We start from the raw sequence: 13,890 nt of genomic DNA, 5'->3' as shown, positions 1-13,890 counted from the left end.
AACAGACGGACGGACGGACATGCTCAGATCGACTCAGAATTTCACCACGACCTAGAATATATATATATAGCAGAGAATGAAGCCGCCGAGTCGCGCCGCCGATTTCAGTCGCCGCCGATCATTTTTTGCCAGTCGACGCCGCCGCCGAATATGTCGACTCATCTCGACTCAAATTTAGCCGCCAAGTAATCAATAATATCGATTTAAATCAGAAAAATTTTTATTAAATTGTCGTATTTTTCAAAAATTTTGAACACAACCAACCATATTTAATCTGCTATAATAATTTAGCAAAAATTTAGCTCAGAAAATTTGAACGAAAAGTAAATTTGTTTGTAAGATAGGTTGTACAACTAATCTCATTACCATTCGATTAACTTCAAATTGATTTTATAATGGATAATTGTCCGCCGCCGAGTGAACAATTTTATATCGACTCAGCCGTCAAGCCGCCGCCGCCGGAGGGAAAAATTTAGTGTCCGCCGCCGCCGACAAAAATGGGTCGGCTTCATTCTCTGATATATAGTTTATGGGGTCTTAGAGCAATATTTCGATGTGTTACAAACGGAATGACAAAGTTAATATACCCCCATCCAATGGTGGAGGGTATAAAAATCAGCAATGTTTCACGATTGTGAGAGTGACTTAAGTCCTTCGGAAATGTCCACAAAGTACGGCATTCCAAAGATATTTAGTTTCCAACAAATGTTTGGAAACACAAATTTAGTGGCCGGGTAACTAGGTAAATTTAGGTTAGATAGAGTGGCAGCTCCACTACAGGAAATGGATATACCCCAGAACCGGAAAAGGCTACTCCCTGATGTGAATGGACCAGTCCCACACCTGGTCGAAACGTATGGACGGAATTGGTCACTTTAACACGGGTTTGTTATTGACGGGGTAAATTTACACTGCAGGACACGGCTTTGACTCATTCCAAAGGACTTGACCTGGGAGAACTTATTAGGACTAGACAGGTCCTCATTAACCAGTCAGGGACAAACGCTTAGGAACCGGTATTATTTTGCGCATCCCAATTGCACCAGAAAAGAATTTTGGAGTATTTTGACCCATAGGTAAATGTCTAGATCAAATAAGAGTTTAAAATCAATAAATTATATGAAAATTGAAAAACTGCGACAAACTGGAGCACTGGTACTAGTCCTGTGATAGGTGGTAATATACACCAAATTTTTGTAGGATCTCCAGTTGGGCAGGTGGTGAATTTTTGTATATTTATCTCAATGATAAGGAACCTCCTTCTTATAACTGAAGAGAAACTATAAAATACAGAGGAATATCAGCATAATTACTTACCCCCATTTTCATGAAGCTCCGTTAGTACTCCGTTAGCTATCGAACTTTTAAACCGCACTATGAACATATCTGTCATCTTGTGTATATATTCCATATACCAGTTAAGAACTTAACTGCTGAACATTTTTCAGTTAAAGTAAACCGGAGAGAAGATATTTGCAATTTAATACCTGTTAACTGGCAGTTAAAGCCTAACGGAGCTACATGAAAATGGCCGTTAGAGGGATAAACTATCAGGGACTGGAAACAAAATAGGGAATTCGTCTAAGAAGGTAGAGCACACATCGAGGCGAATATTGTCATAGGTATATACAGGCTCTCCTAAGACAGCGAATCTTGGATCCTCTTTTCAACCTAACCTAATCTAGATACATTAAGCTCATCAGTTTTTAAGGATTATTAAAGTAAAATTTTTTAAATGCCTCTGTCATTTTATTTTGCCACATGTTTCTGAATTTTTACTCAAAAAAACAATAAAAGTTAACATTTATTATTCACGTTCGTTTTAACGAATATTTGTAAATAACGAAAGAGCCTGACAATATATATCGTTCGTTAAACCGAGCTTCGACTGTACCTGTTTTTTTTTTTTTTTGTAATTTATGACACAAATTGTGGAAATCTGAGTTACACTGTTAAAGTTGTATGTCTTTGAACTAAAGAAAATTTACCTTAAAGTAAAGAAACACATTTTTGATTTAAAGAAGTCATCCTTAAATTAAATGAAATATAACAGCCTATTATTGATAGTCCATTTCCATTCCACTGTGGGTCATTCGACCAGCCGTGAACAAGTTCCTTGGTCCCATATTAGTGAAATTGCAAATAGCCAGTATTTTTTTTCACTGCAAATATCCTGCGATATACATCCCATAAACGACATCCATGTTTCTTTCATATTAACCCGAAGTGGAAATAAGTTTCACACTGAAGGAACCCAAGTAAAGTTACCATCCCTTGCATCGTCAAAACCGCCATCACGTCTCCTATTTTAAATAGCATGTCGAGCACATGTTGCATTGTTTTCTTGCATTGGTAGCCAGCTTACTTGGTTGTTTCTTTATTCTTGGAGAGGTTTGTTTTCTTTCACTTTCTCAATAGCAAATTTATGTGTACGATATGTGTAACTTGGCAAGAGAATTCGCCTCTGGCACATGAGATGCTAGAAATACAAGCATTTCAAAAAAGAAAACTTTTGTGGATGCAGATAATTCTCACATAAGTCCAACGATTTATTTCAAGGTAATACCTTAAAGGCAATGGTGCATAGACATACTACGGGGAAAAGTAAGTTCGTGGAATGTATCGTACCAGTTGATAGAATTCAAGGATTTAACATGCATGGATTTTTATAAACTTCATCATAAGAGAGAAGGTATAGTAGTTATGTAATTTTGACCTCAAGATATTCAATTATGACAGATAAGTGTGATAATATATGAAGTGTTTCAAAAAAATTGATAATTTTGGAGAGATGTTCACTTTTCGGAATTCCTTTTCTGAGCGAGCGAAGACCTCAGTTGCTCAACAACCCACAGTGTTTCCAAATCGCTGTTTTGGAAATAAATTTGACACATTCGAACGGATAAAGATATTAACCTATTTTTTTTTTCTTTGTGTGAAGACTGAGGGGTTTAGTGCAACATATTGCAATATATTGCAACGGCCTATGTCTAATACATTGTTGGAAAGCAACGGTCTATGTCCAATATATTGTTGGAAAGGTATTTGAAAGAACTTTCTTCAAGGATTTTGTTTTTTAAATACAATTTTTTGGGAATTACATATATGAATTAAACCTTTGAACTAATTATGACATTATTATGACTTTTATTGAGTTTTGAGGGAAAACTGTTTTAAGAAATATTGTTGAATAACAATTCCCAAAATTCGTATCAAAAATCCCCAAAGTGGGGACATAATGTTGAAACCTGTTACACTTAGTTAGAATCACACTCAACAAATTTAGTAAAAAAAATATTTTAATAACACAACAACTAAGAAATAAACCTTGATCAACTTTTGCGCTCTAACGTTCCAGATATTTCTTCATGGTCTTCTGCGCTTCTTGGTAAGGAGATCGTTGTCATCGTCTTTCTGTTGTTGTTTACATAAACGAAAAAGACTGTTTTTCATAGGTTTGGGTGTAAAAATTATATGTTTGGAACTCAAGTTTTTAACACAATATTTTTAAGTGCAAGCATATAATGTTCATAAACTAGCATAACATGTTTGCGACATAACATGCTAATATGTTAGAATATATGAATTAAACCTTTATTTGATTTGCCTGAAAATAGAAATCTTATTTTAGGTCCATGAAGAGCTGGTTTATAACCGTGAGTATTTGATTTAGCCCCCGGTCCCCCGATTTAACTTCTTGTGGGGATAGAAGAAGTATTTATCTAAATTTCCCAAAACTAAAAGTAAAATAAAAATGTACTTCTCTTGCTCATTCGAGTACTGGGAATAAATTTTTGAAAGACGCCAAACCATATAATGAACAAATAAATTTGACATATTTCGGAAGAGGCCATCTTTAAATCATTGTACACTGAAAAAAGACCGTAGTTAAACCAACGCTAATTTTAACATATTTTATTGGAAAAAATTATTAGACAATAATGAAATTTTGTTTTTTTTTTTTTTTTAAGTACATCTCAAACATTTTATGACTAAACATGCATAAAATGTTCAATGACCGTATACATAAGTTCAATATGAAATAAAGCTGATGAAAATGTTCGTACGATTCCCAAAAATAGTAAGGATGAACTACTGTGGTGTTTAAATGGCCATGATTTGGCGCCAGTGATTTTTTCTTTAAGAGGGTGTAGTTTGGTGAATTGCAGTTAAAAACAAGTAAGGAAAGTCTAAAGTTGGGCGGGGCCGACTATATTATACCCTGCACCACTTTGTAGATCTAAATTTTCGATACCATATCACATCCGTCAAATGTGTTGGGGGCTATATATAAAGGTTTGTCCGAAATACATACATTTAAACATCACTCGATCTGGACAGAATTTGATAGACTTCTACAAAATCTATAGACTCAAAATTTAAGTCGGCTAATGCACTAGGGTGGAACACACACTAGGTGAAACACAAATTTAGGAAAAGTACAGTCATTTTTACAACTTTTCGACTAAGCAGTGGCGATATTACAAGGAAAATGTTGGTATTTTGACCATTTTTGTTGAAATCAGGAAAACATATATATGGGACCTATATCTAAATCTGAACCGATTTCAACCAAATTTGGCACGCATAGGTACAATGCTAATTCTACTTCCTGTGGAAAATTTCAACCAAATCGGAGTTAAAAATTGGCCTCTGTGGTAATATGAGTGTAAATCGGGCGAAAGCTATATATATATATATATATATATATATATATATATATATATATATATATATATATATATATATATATATATATATATATATATATATATATATATATATATATATATATATATATATATATATATATATATATATATATATATATATATATATATATATATATATATATATATATATATATATATATATATATATATATATATATATATATATATATATATATATATATATGGGAGCTATATCTAAATCTGAACCGATTTCAATAAAACTTGCCACACTTGCCTATAGTACTAATTGTTCTTCTTGTGCTAAATTTTAAGCAAATTAGGGTAAAACTCTGGCTTCTGGAGCCATATAAGTCCATATTGGGCGAAATATATATGTGGGAGCTATATCTAAATCTGAACCGATTTCTTCCAAAATCAATAGGGTTCTATTCTGAGTCAAAACACATACTTGTGCCAAATTTGAAGTCGATTGGGCCTAAACAGCGACCTAGACTTTGATTACAAAAATGTGTTCACGGACAGACGGACAGACGGACATCGCTATATCGAATCAAGAGCCCACCCTGAGCATTTTTGCCAAAGACACCATGTGTCTATCTCGTCTCCTTCTGGGTGTTGCAAACATATGCACTAACTTATAATACCCTGTTCCACAGTGTGGAGCAGGGTATAAATACACCGAGACATTAAACTTTCCTGGGTTTAACGACGCTTTGTGGAAATCTCAAATATGTCGAGTACAAATTAGTTCAATTTTTGCACGAGGTGCATCATTCTTGCTACAAAACATTTTACTTTTTATCTGTGTAGGTACAACTACCAAACAGAGGTTGGCAATAAATTCGATTGTCACTAGCTTTTTGTGCCGTTTGCAATTACAGGCAAAGCAAATGTCCTACGAATAATTTTCGATTGGTTGAAGTGAAAATTTTCTTTAATTATTCTAAAACAGATACTGGAAATTATACACCACCATGCCACACATCATCTTCTCCCCTCCTTTACCTTTTATAATACGCTTGAAATATTTCAGATTTGCTTTTGCTAAAGTTGTATTTCCAATTCAAATGTGACTTTAAATAAATCAATATGATTTACTGATGCGTTATGCAGACTCAGATTGCACTTTGCTTAGTAATTCATTGTTGGGATATCTGCGTGTGACAATAAATCACAAGTTATTTTCTGTTATTGTTTTTGGGTGTATATGAGAATCAGTACTGCCAACACAATAACAAATTTAGTGCATTCGGTCGATGTGTGTGAATGGAACGTAGCAACTTAATGAAGAAGATGTCAACGTCAAAATCGATCAATCCGACGAACATTCAAATACTTTCATGATGTTTATATTTTCTTCAAAAAGAAAGTACTCTCATGTGAACAAAAAAAAATTATTTAAAGTAAACCAAGAAAATTATGTTTAAATTATCTATGCATGTATATTTGCTAACGAAAACCAATAGAGAAAGTCTAAAGAAGGGCAGGGCCGACTATATTATAGCCTGCAACATCCTGTAGGCAAATTGTTTCGATACCAACTACACTAAAAAAAAAAACATGCCCGGTTCCAAAAATTTTGTCTTTACTTTAAAAATTTTGGTATTGATTCCGAGCCAAAGAGGCGGAGCGGAAGTAAGGATACTTTTAAGACACAATTCTCTTTTAAATTTGGGTTTTGTGTACTTGCTTCTAGGAAGCAAATGTTAATTTTTCGCTTTTTCAGCTTTGTTTCTTCATATGCAATAAAAGTCCTTTAAAAACGAGTTAACGACAACTTTATTTTCCAAATTAAGGCTCGACTTCCAGTAGAAATTATACTATGTTTCAAGTAAAAACGTCTTTAAACTAAAATGTTGGAAAACATGTCCTATATTTGTACGATTTTTTTTTTGCTTTGTAGTCAAGATGCAAAAATACAACACATTTAAAGACAATTTAATTAAATTTAAAGATTTTTTCTGACTTTAGCCCAAACATTTTTTTTCATGTTATGATAACCATTTTTAAGTGAAATCACTTAATTATTAGGACAATCTGACTTCATTGAAAAGTTTTTCGACTTTTTGGCAAGGAAAAACGTTTATATTAGAGAAATGCGTCTTCTATGCTAAGCAAAATTAATAAAGAGGTGTGCCAAAAATGGTGAGTATCGATCCATGTTTTGGTATAGCCCCCATATAGACCGATCTCCCGATTTTGTTTCTTGGGCTTATAGAAACCGCAGTTTTTATCCAATTTCCCTGAAATTGGAAATCGAGAGGTACTTTAGAACCGTAAAGAGGTGTGCCAAAAATGTTGAGCATCGGTCCATGTTTTGCTATAGCCCCCATATAAACCGACCCCCCGATTTGGGGTCTTGGGCTTATAGAAACCGTAGTTTTTATCCAATTTGCCTGAAATTGAAAATCTAGAGGTATTTGAGGACCATCAAAACGGGTGCCGAAAATGGTCCGTATCGCTCCATGTTTTGGTATAGCCCCCATATAGACCGATCTCCCGATTTTACATCTTGGGTTTATAGAATCCGTAGTTTATATACAATTTGTCTGAAATTGGAAATTTATAGGTATTTTAGGACCATAAAGAGGTGTGCCAAAAATGGTGAGTATCGGTCCATGTTTTGGTATAGCCCCCATATAGACCAATATCCCGATTTTACTTCTTGGGTTTCTAGAATCCGAAGTTTTTATCCAATTTGCCTGAAATTGGAAACCTAGAGGTATTTTCGGGCCATAAAGTGGTGTGCCGAAAACGGTGAGTATCGGTCCATATTTTAGAATAGCCCCCATAAGAACGATCTCCCGATTTAACTCCTTGGGTTTCTAGAAACCGTAGCTTTTATCCGATTTGCCTGAAATTGTAAATATTCTCGTATTTTAGGCTCACAAAAACGTGTATCGGATTAAGTTTTTATCGGTCCTTTTCCTCCATATAGACCGACTTCACTTCTTGAGGGCATAGAAGGCGCACTGATCATGAAAATTGCTTGAAACTCAATGTAAAATTTCCAGATTTTACTTCTCGGGTGACAATCTACAGATTGAAGATTTCAAATCAAGACGTTATTTTATAATTTTCTTGCACACTTACAAGAGATGTTAATGATTCCTCTAAAACTCAAACAAAAATGGTTCTTATAAATCCAGAATCTTATATAGTCCTCATAGGTGAAATCTTTAAATTTATCTTCGGGAAGTGTCCTCAAGTCCTCAAGCTCTCCTGAAATTTCAAAGGAAACCCTAATATTTGGTTCATGGTGGTGGGTATTTAAGATTCGGCCCGGCCGAACTTACTGTTGTATATAGTTGCGGCAAACTGAAAAATAACAGTTTTGTTCTATATGTGCAACCAAATTCATTTAAAACATGTTAACAACCATTTAAATTTCCAAACTCAGACTCGACTTCAAGCAGCAATTTTGCAATGATTCAAGTAAAAATCATCTTTAAAATAAAAATTTTGAAAAACATCTCCTGTTTTTGAACGTTTTGCTCTGTTGTTAAGATGCAAAAAAAGAATTTTTTTCTTCAGTGTAGATCTACATTTTCGATACCATCCAAAATCCTTCACATTTCTTGGTTTTTTTATCTAAAGATTTATGTGCCCATATACATATATTTAAATCTGCCCCGATCTGGACAAAAATTGTTAGACTTCTACAAAACCCGTAGATTTAAAATTAAGTCGCCTAATGCTGCGGGGTGCAACACAATGTTAGCAAAAATGTTAACTTTGGAAAATTTAGATTATTTTTAGTTCATGGAATTATTATGTTTGGGGAATGTTTTCTTGACTTTAATAATTTTTCGTGAACTTTAGTTAAAATAACTACAAAATGGGGAAAAATTATACACAAGTGAAGCATAAAGATTTACTACACCAAAAAAAAGTGAACTGTTTTATAGGAAGAATGAACTACCACGCACGAAAATTGAACTAAATTTTACTCCACATTTTGAGATTTCCACAAAGCGTTGTTAAAACCAGGAAATTTTAATACCCAGTTGTACTTTTTAACTGCAGTTCACGAAATTACATTATCTCATAGAAAAAAATTAACTGAAAGTAAAGAAGAAAATCATTGGCGCCAAATCATTACCATTTTAACCATACAGTAGTTCATTCTTACTATTGTTTCGAATCGTACGAAAATCTTCTTTTGCTTTAGTTCATATTGAACTTAGGTATACGGCCATTGAACCTTATACCCACGTTTAGTTCATAAACTTTTTGAGACATACTTAAAAAATGCAAGATTTCATTAAGCTGTGAAAAATTTCGACAAAAATAATAAAATCTAACTACAAGCAAATAATTTTTTTCCAATAAAAATAAGTTAAATTTAGCGTTAGTTTAACTACGGAAATTTTTTTCTATGTAAATTCGTGTCTCCAACAAAATAGTTCAGAATTTGTTAAAATTTGTAAATTTGTGCAATAATGAGCCCATCATGAACTTTGTATGATATTAAAGACATTTTAGCAATATTGAATTCCAATTTTCGAAATTTTCCTTAACAAGTAAAAGAAAAATTAATTATGTCTAATAAATTTTCTTGAATTTGTCGAAAAATAATACACTTGAGTTAGAATTTTCTAAAATTCACAAACATTTTCTTAAATTTATCAAAATTTTCCTTTCTGGTGGGTTCACAGATTTTTGAAATCGGACGATAATATACACCCAGAGAAGGAATATTATTATGTCAACCATGTTTCGAGAGCAAAATGTTATTTTTGGACGGAGAACATGTAACATGTTTGCGGCAACCATGTTATTTTTTCAAAATGCATATGTCTTATTTCGATAACCATGTATATGTTTGCCGAAAAAACAACATTTTTGACACAAAAATCGTGCGAGCAACAAATACATGGACATACGGAAGGACCGACACCAATGTCTGGATCGACAAAGGAGGTGTTTCTGTGTCGATCGGTATATATTTTATGGGATCTAAAATCAATATTTCTGGTAGGCACATATTTTTTTGCAGATCAAAGTTATTATACCCTGACCACTATGTGGTTTAGGGTATAAAAACATAATTGAGATTTGTGTTCACCTTATATACTTCCCATTTTTCAACAATTTTATTTTGAAATCTTCCATATAATTCTATGACAACTATCGTAATTCACCCTTCACAACGAATTCATTAAAACGAAAATGTTCTTCATGGACACATTTAAGCTTTACACTTTACCCAAAATGTATTTGGCCAATATCTATAACAGCAAATTGACTTGGCACGCTTCAATTTTTCTTCTTCTCAAGTTGAGCAGAAAAATTAGGTCGAATTTATTCCAACTGAATGCAATATTCCCCTCCCGTGCCTTGTGGAAACCATAGCAAATTCGTACCAAAACGAAAATAGCAAATAATATTGTCATCAATTGAAATGTGAGTCTGTAATTAAAATTGAAATTTAAAACTTTCTTAGCGATACTAATGGACAATGACATTGCTTGCCAAGAAGATCCAAAAGAAAATCTATACAGAGAAGATGAATAGAAGATGTAAAGACATCGTTAAAACAACAACACATCTTTTTGAAGAACCCTTAAGGGACAGAGGGATTTGTTAATTATAACAAAGTAATTTCCAGTAAATTTCGTATAATTAACACAGACAGTAGGAATAAAATTCAAGTAAATGAGCTGAATTAAATTCAGTTATTGGAAAATTGTTGTCAAATCGAATACCCAATGTTACAAATAAATTGTCAGCAATTTAAGATGTTAGGGAATTGATACCGTGCAAATGGAATATCTTAATTACTAGGGAGGTGAGGATACAAAAAGTATGAGATTTGGAGAGATACATACCTAAAACCATTTTCCGGTTATAGGAATATGCTATTTAGAATGGGATGACAATCTCGCTGATTCGATCGTAAATGCTAAAGAGCTACACTGAAAAAATATTGTCATGAGACCAAAGATTTCATGTCCGTAAAATATTTAAGAATGCAAATTTTGCTTAGCATAGAAGACGCATTTCTCTAGTACAAAGTTTTTTTCCTTGTCCAAAAGTCGACAAACTTTTCAATGAAGTCAGAGTGTCATTATAATTAATTGATTTCACTTAAAAATGGGTATCATAACATGAAAGAAAACATTTTTGGGCTAAGCTCAACTCGACTTTAATAATTCAGAAAAATTCTTTAAATTTAATGAAATTGTCTTTAAATTTGTTGTCTTTTTACATCTTGACTACAAAGCAAAAAATCGTTCAAATATACGACATGTTTTTCAACACTTTATTTTAGAGATGTTTTTTACTTGAAACATGCCATAATTTCTACTGGAAGTCGAGTCTTAATTTGAAAAATAAAGTTGTCGGTAACTCGTTTTTAAAGGTCTTTTATAGCATATGAAGAAAAAAAGCTGAAAAAACGAAAAATTTGCTTCCTAGAAGCAAGTACACAAAACCAAAATTTAAAAGAGAATTGTGTCTTAAAAATATCCTTACTTGTATTCTCCGCTTCTTTGGCTCGGAAACAATACCAATTTTTATACCCTAAACCACATAGTGGTCAGGGTATAATAAGTTTGATCGGCCAAAAAATGTGCCTACCAGAAATATTGATTTTAGACCCCATAAAATATATACCGATCGACTCAGAATCACCTCCTGAGTCGATCTAGCGCTTGGTGTCCGTCCAACCGTCCGTCTGTCCATGTATTTGTTGTTCACAGGATTCCGGTCGCAATTATTAACCGATTTTGATGAAATTTGGTACAGGGAGCTTTTTGGGCACAAGGACGAACGCTATTGACTTTAGAAGAAATCGGATCAAATTTAGATATAGCTCCCATATATATGTATCGCCCGATTTCGACAAATGGGGTCACGTTGCGCTTTTTTCAAACGGATCGTCACCAAATTTGACAAAAGGTAATCTTTTCCATCGCCCTTCAAGTCTGCAAAATTTCATCCAAATCGGTTCAGATTTTTATATAGCTCTCATATATATGTATCGCCCGATTTTTCTAAATTTTGCCATAAAACCCTTATTTATCAACCGATCTTACTCAAATTTAGCTAAATGTAGTCTTCTATAGCACTAACTATATGTGCTAAAAATCATCGAAATCGGTTCAGATTTAGCTATAGCTCCCATATATATGTACCGCCCGATTTTTCTAAATTTGGCCGTAAAACCCTTACTAATCAAACGATCTTACTCAAATTTGACTAAATGTAGTCTTCTATAACATTAACTATATGTGCAAAAAATCATCGAAATCGATACAGATTTAGCTATAGCTCCCATATATATGTATAGCCCGATTTTCCCAAATTTGGCCATAGAACCCTTATTTATTAACCGATCTTACTAAAAGTTGGCTAGATCCAGTCCTCTATAGTACTAACTATATGTGCAAAATTTCATCGAAATCGGTTCAGATGTAGATATAGCTCCCATATATGTATCACCCGATTTTGAAAAATTCGCGCCTAATAACCTTATGTTTGACCATACAGGCCTCATTTCTTAACTGATCTTACTCAAATCTTGCACAAGGTAACCTTTTGTGGTATTAATCAAACCCACAAAATATTATGCAAATTGGTTCAGATTTAGATATAGCTTCCATATATATGCATCGCTCGATTTTCCCAAATTTGGCCATAGTACTCTTATTTATTAATCAATGTTACTCAAATTTCAAATGTTGATGTACTAGCCGATCGTACTTATACGTACTTGTAGCTCTTACATAAGAATATTGCTCGATTTTTACAAATTTGTATTTATTACCCACACTAATTTAACGATTTTCTCTTTTTTAATAATGGGCTCGATATTAGTGGCATACTAACTCCGTAGGCGCAATATCCACACAGCCAGTGTTGCTAGAAGTAGGGGAAATTCCCTATATGTAGGGGTTTTCTAATATTTAGCTTCTTGTAGGGACGTAGGACCACAATGTAGGACATTTTCACTCAACACAATTTGTAATAATTTTTACATTTTGGTGGCTCTAGAGGAGGAAATTAGAAGCCGGCAAGGCTTGATCTTTAACAATGTGTGGTAAACTTTATTCCTGTAGAAAATTTTGTCAACATTTTAATTCTATAGAACATTTGGTCAAAGTTGTATTTCTATAGAAATTTTTTTCAAAATATTATTTCTATAAAAAATTTTCTCAAAATTTTATTTCTGTGGAATTTTTTCTCAAGATTTTATTTCTATAGAATTTATTGTCAAAATTTTATTTCTATAGAAATATTTCTCACAAAAATTTGTTTATAGAAACTTTTTACAAAATTTTATTTTTATAGAGATTTAACAAAAAAAAAAAAACTAATTTGGGTAGAATTCTACTAACTGTGGCAACCGTGGTGGTAATACAAATTTATATTCTAAGTTATATACGTTGCATATTCATGTTTTAAGATAGTAAAGTACTTAGAACCATTTTTGTTTTGTAAAATTTTTTAAATTTAACGAAAAATATAGTAGGGAAAATTGTTTGGGAATGTATGGGAAAGTAGGGAACTTTGTTTGTCCTTGTAGGGTAAACAGAACATTTTCCCCGGCAACATTGACTATGAGCTATAGTCAGATTGACACAAAGCACCCATAGACATGTACCCCTTAATTTTCTTAAATATGCAACTGCGGTTTATCTCCCAGACCTATATGTTACCCCACAAATGCTTATGATTACTAATTCTGTAATGGTGGTTTAGGGTATGATATAGTCGGCCCCGCCCGACTTTCTACTTTACTTACTTGTTTTAAAGTAAAGACAAAACTGGAATTAAAAATCGATTAAATTAAATTAAACATTAATCTTCAATAAAAACACATCGTTTTTAGAAACACAATGAATAGATATTTATGAAATTTATGAAATGTAATTTCTAAAAATCTATTGTAGACCCCCTGAAGAAGCGATTCAATATGACAATCGCGAAATATTGGGAAAAATAAATAAAATATTTAAAAAACCACTTCGAGCTTGAAAAATCATTAATTTATTATTGTAAAGACAAAATCTTTGGAACCGGGCATGCTTTTTTAGTGCAGTATTCTAAAATGGGTATACACCAAAAGCACTCAGAAGACAATGAAAATTCGCTCTAGCATGCGATGAATCATATATAGATTGGTACCTGGCATTCCCAAGTGGAAGCGGTGAAAAATTAACCAATTAGATGATCAAAACAAAGTTTAGTC

General features: G+C 33.0%; 1 protein-coding gene across 1 annotated transcript in view; it reads right to left on the bottom strand.

Moving 5' to 3' along the window:
- The window catches only part of LOC142232130 (uncharacterized), an 825,742-nt gene that overhangs the window by 467,683 nt on the left and 344,169 nt on the right, over positions 1-13,890 (bottom strand). The gene's annotated exons all lie outside the window — the stretch shown is intronic.

Source organism: Haematobia irritans, chromosome 3, assembly GCF_050003625.1.
Source record: "Haematobia irritans isolate KBUSLIRL chromosome 3, ASM5000362v1, whole genome shotgun sequence".
Lineage (NCBI taxonomy): Eukaryota > Metazoa > Arthropoda > Insecta > Diptera > Muscidae > Haematobia > Haematobia irritans.
The sequence above is the reverse complement of the archived record's forward strand: the minus strand, read 5'-3'. Positions and strand labels throughout refer to the sequence as shown.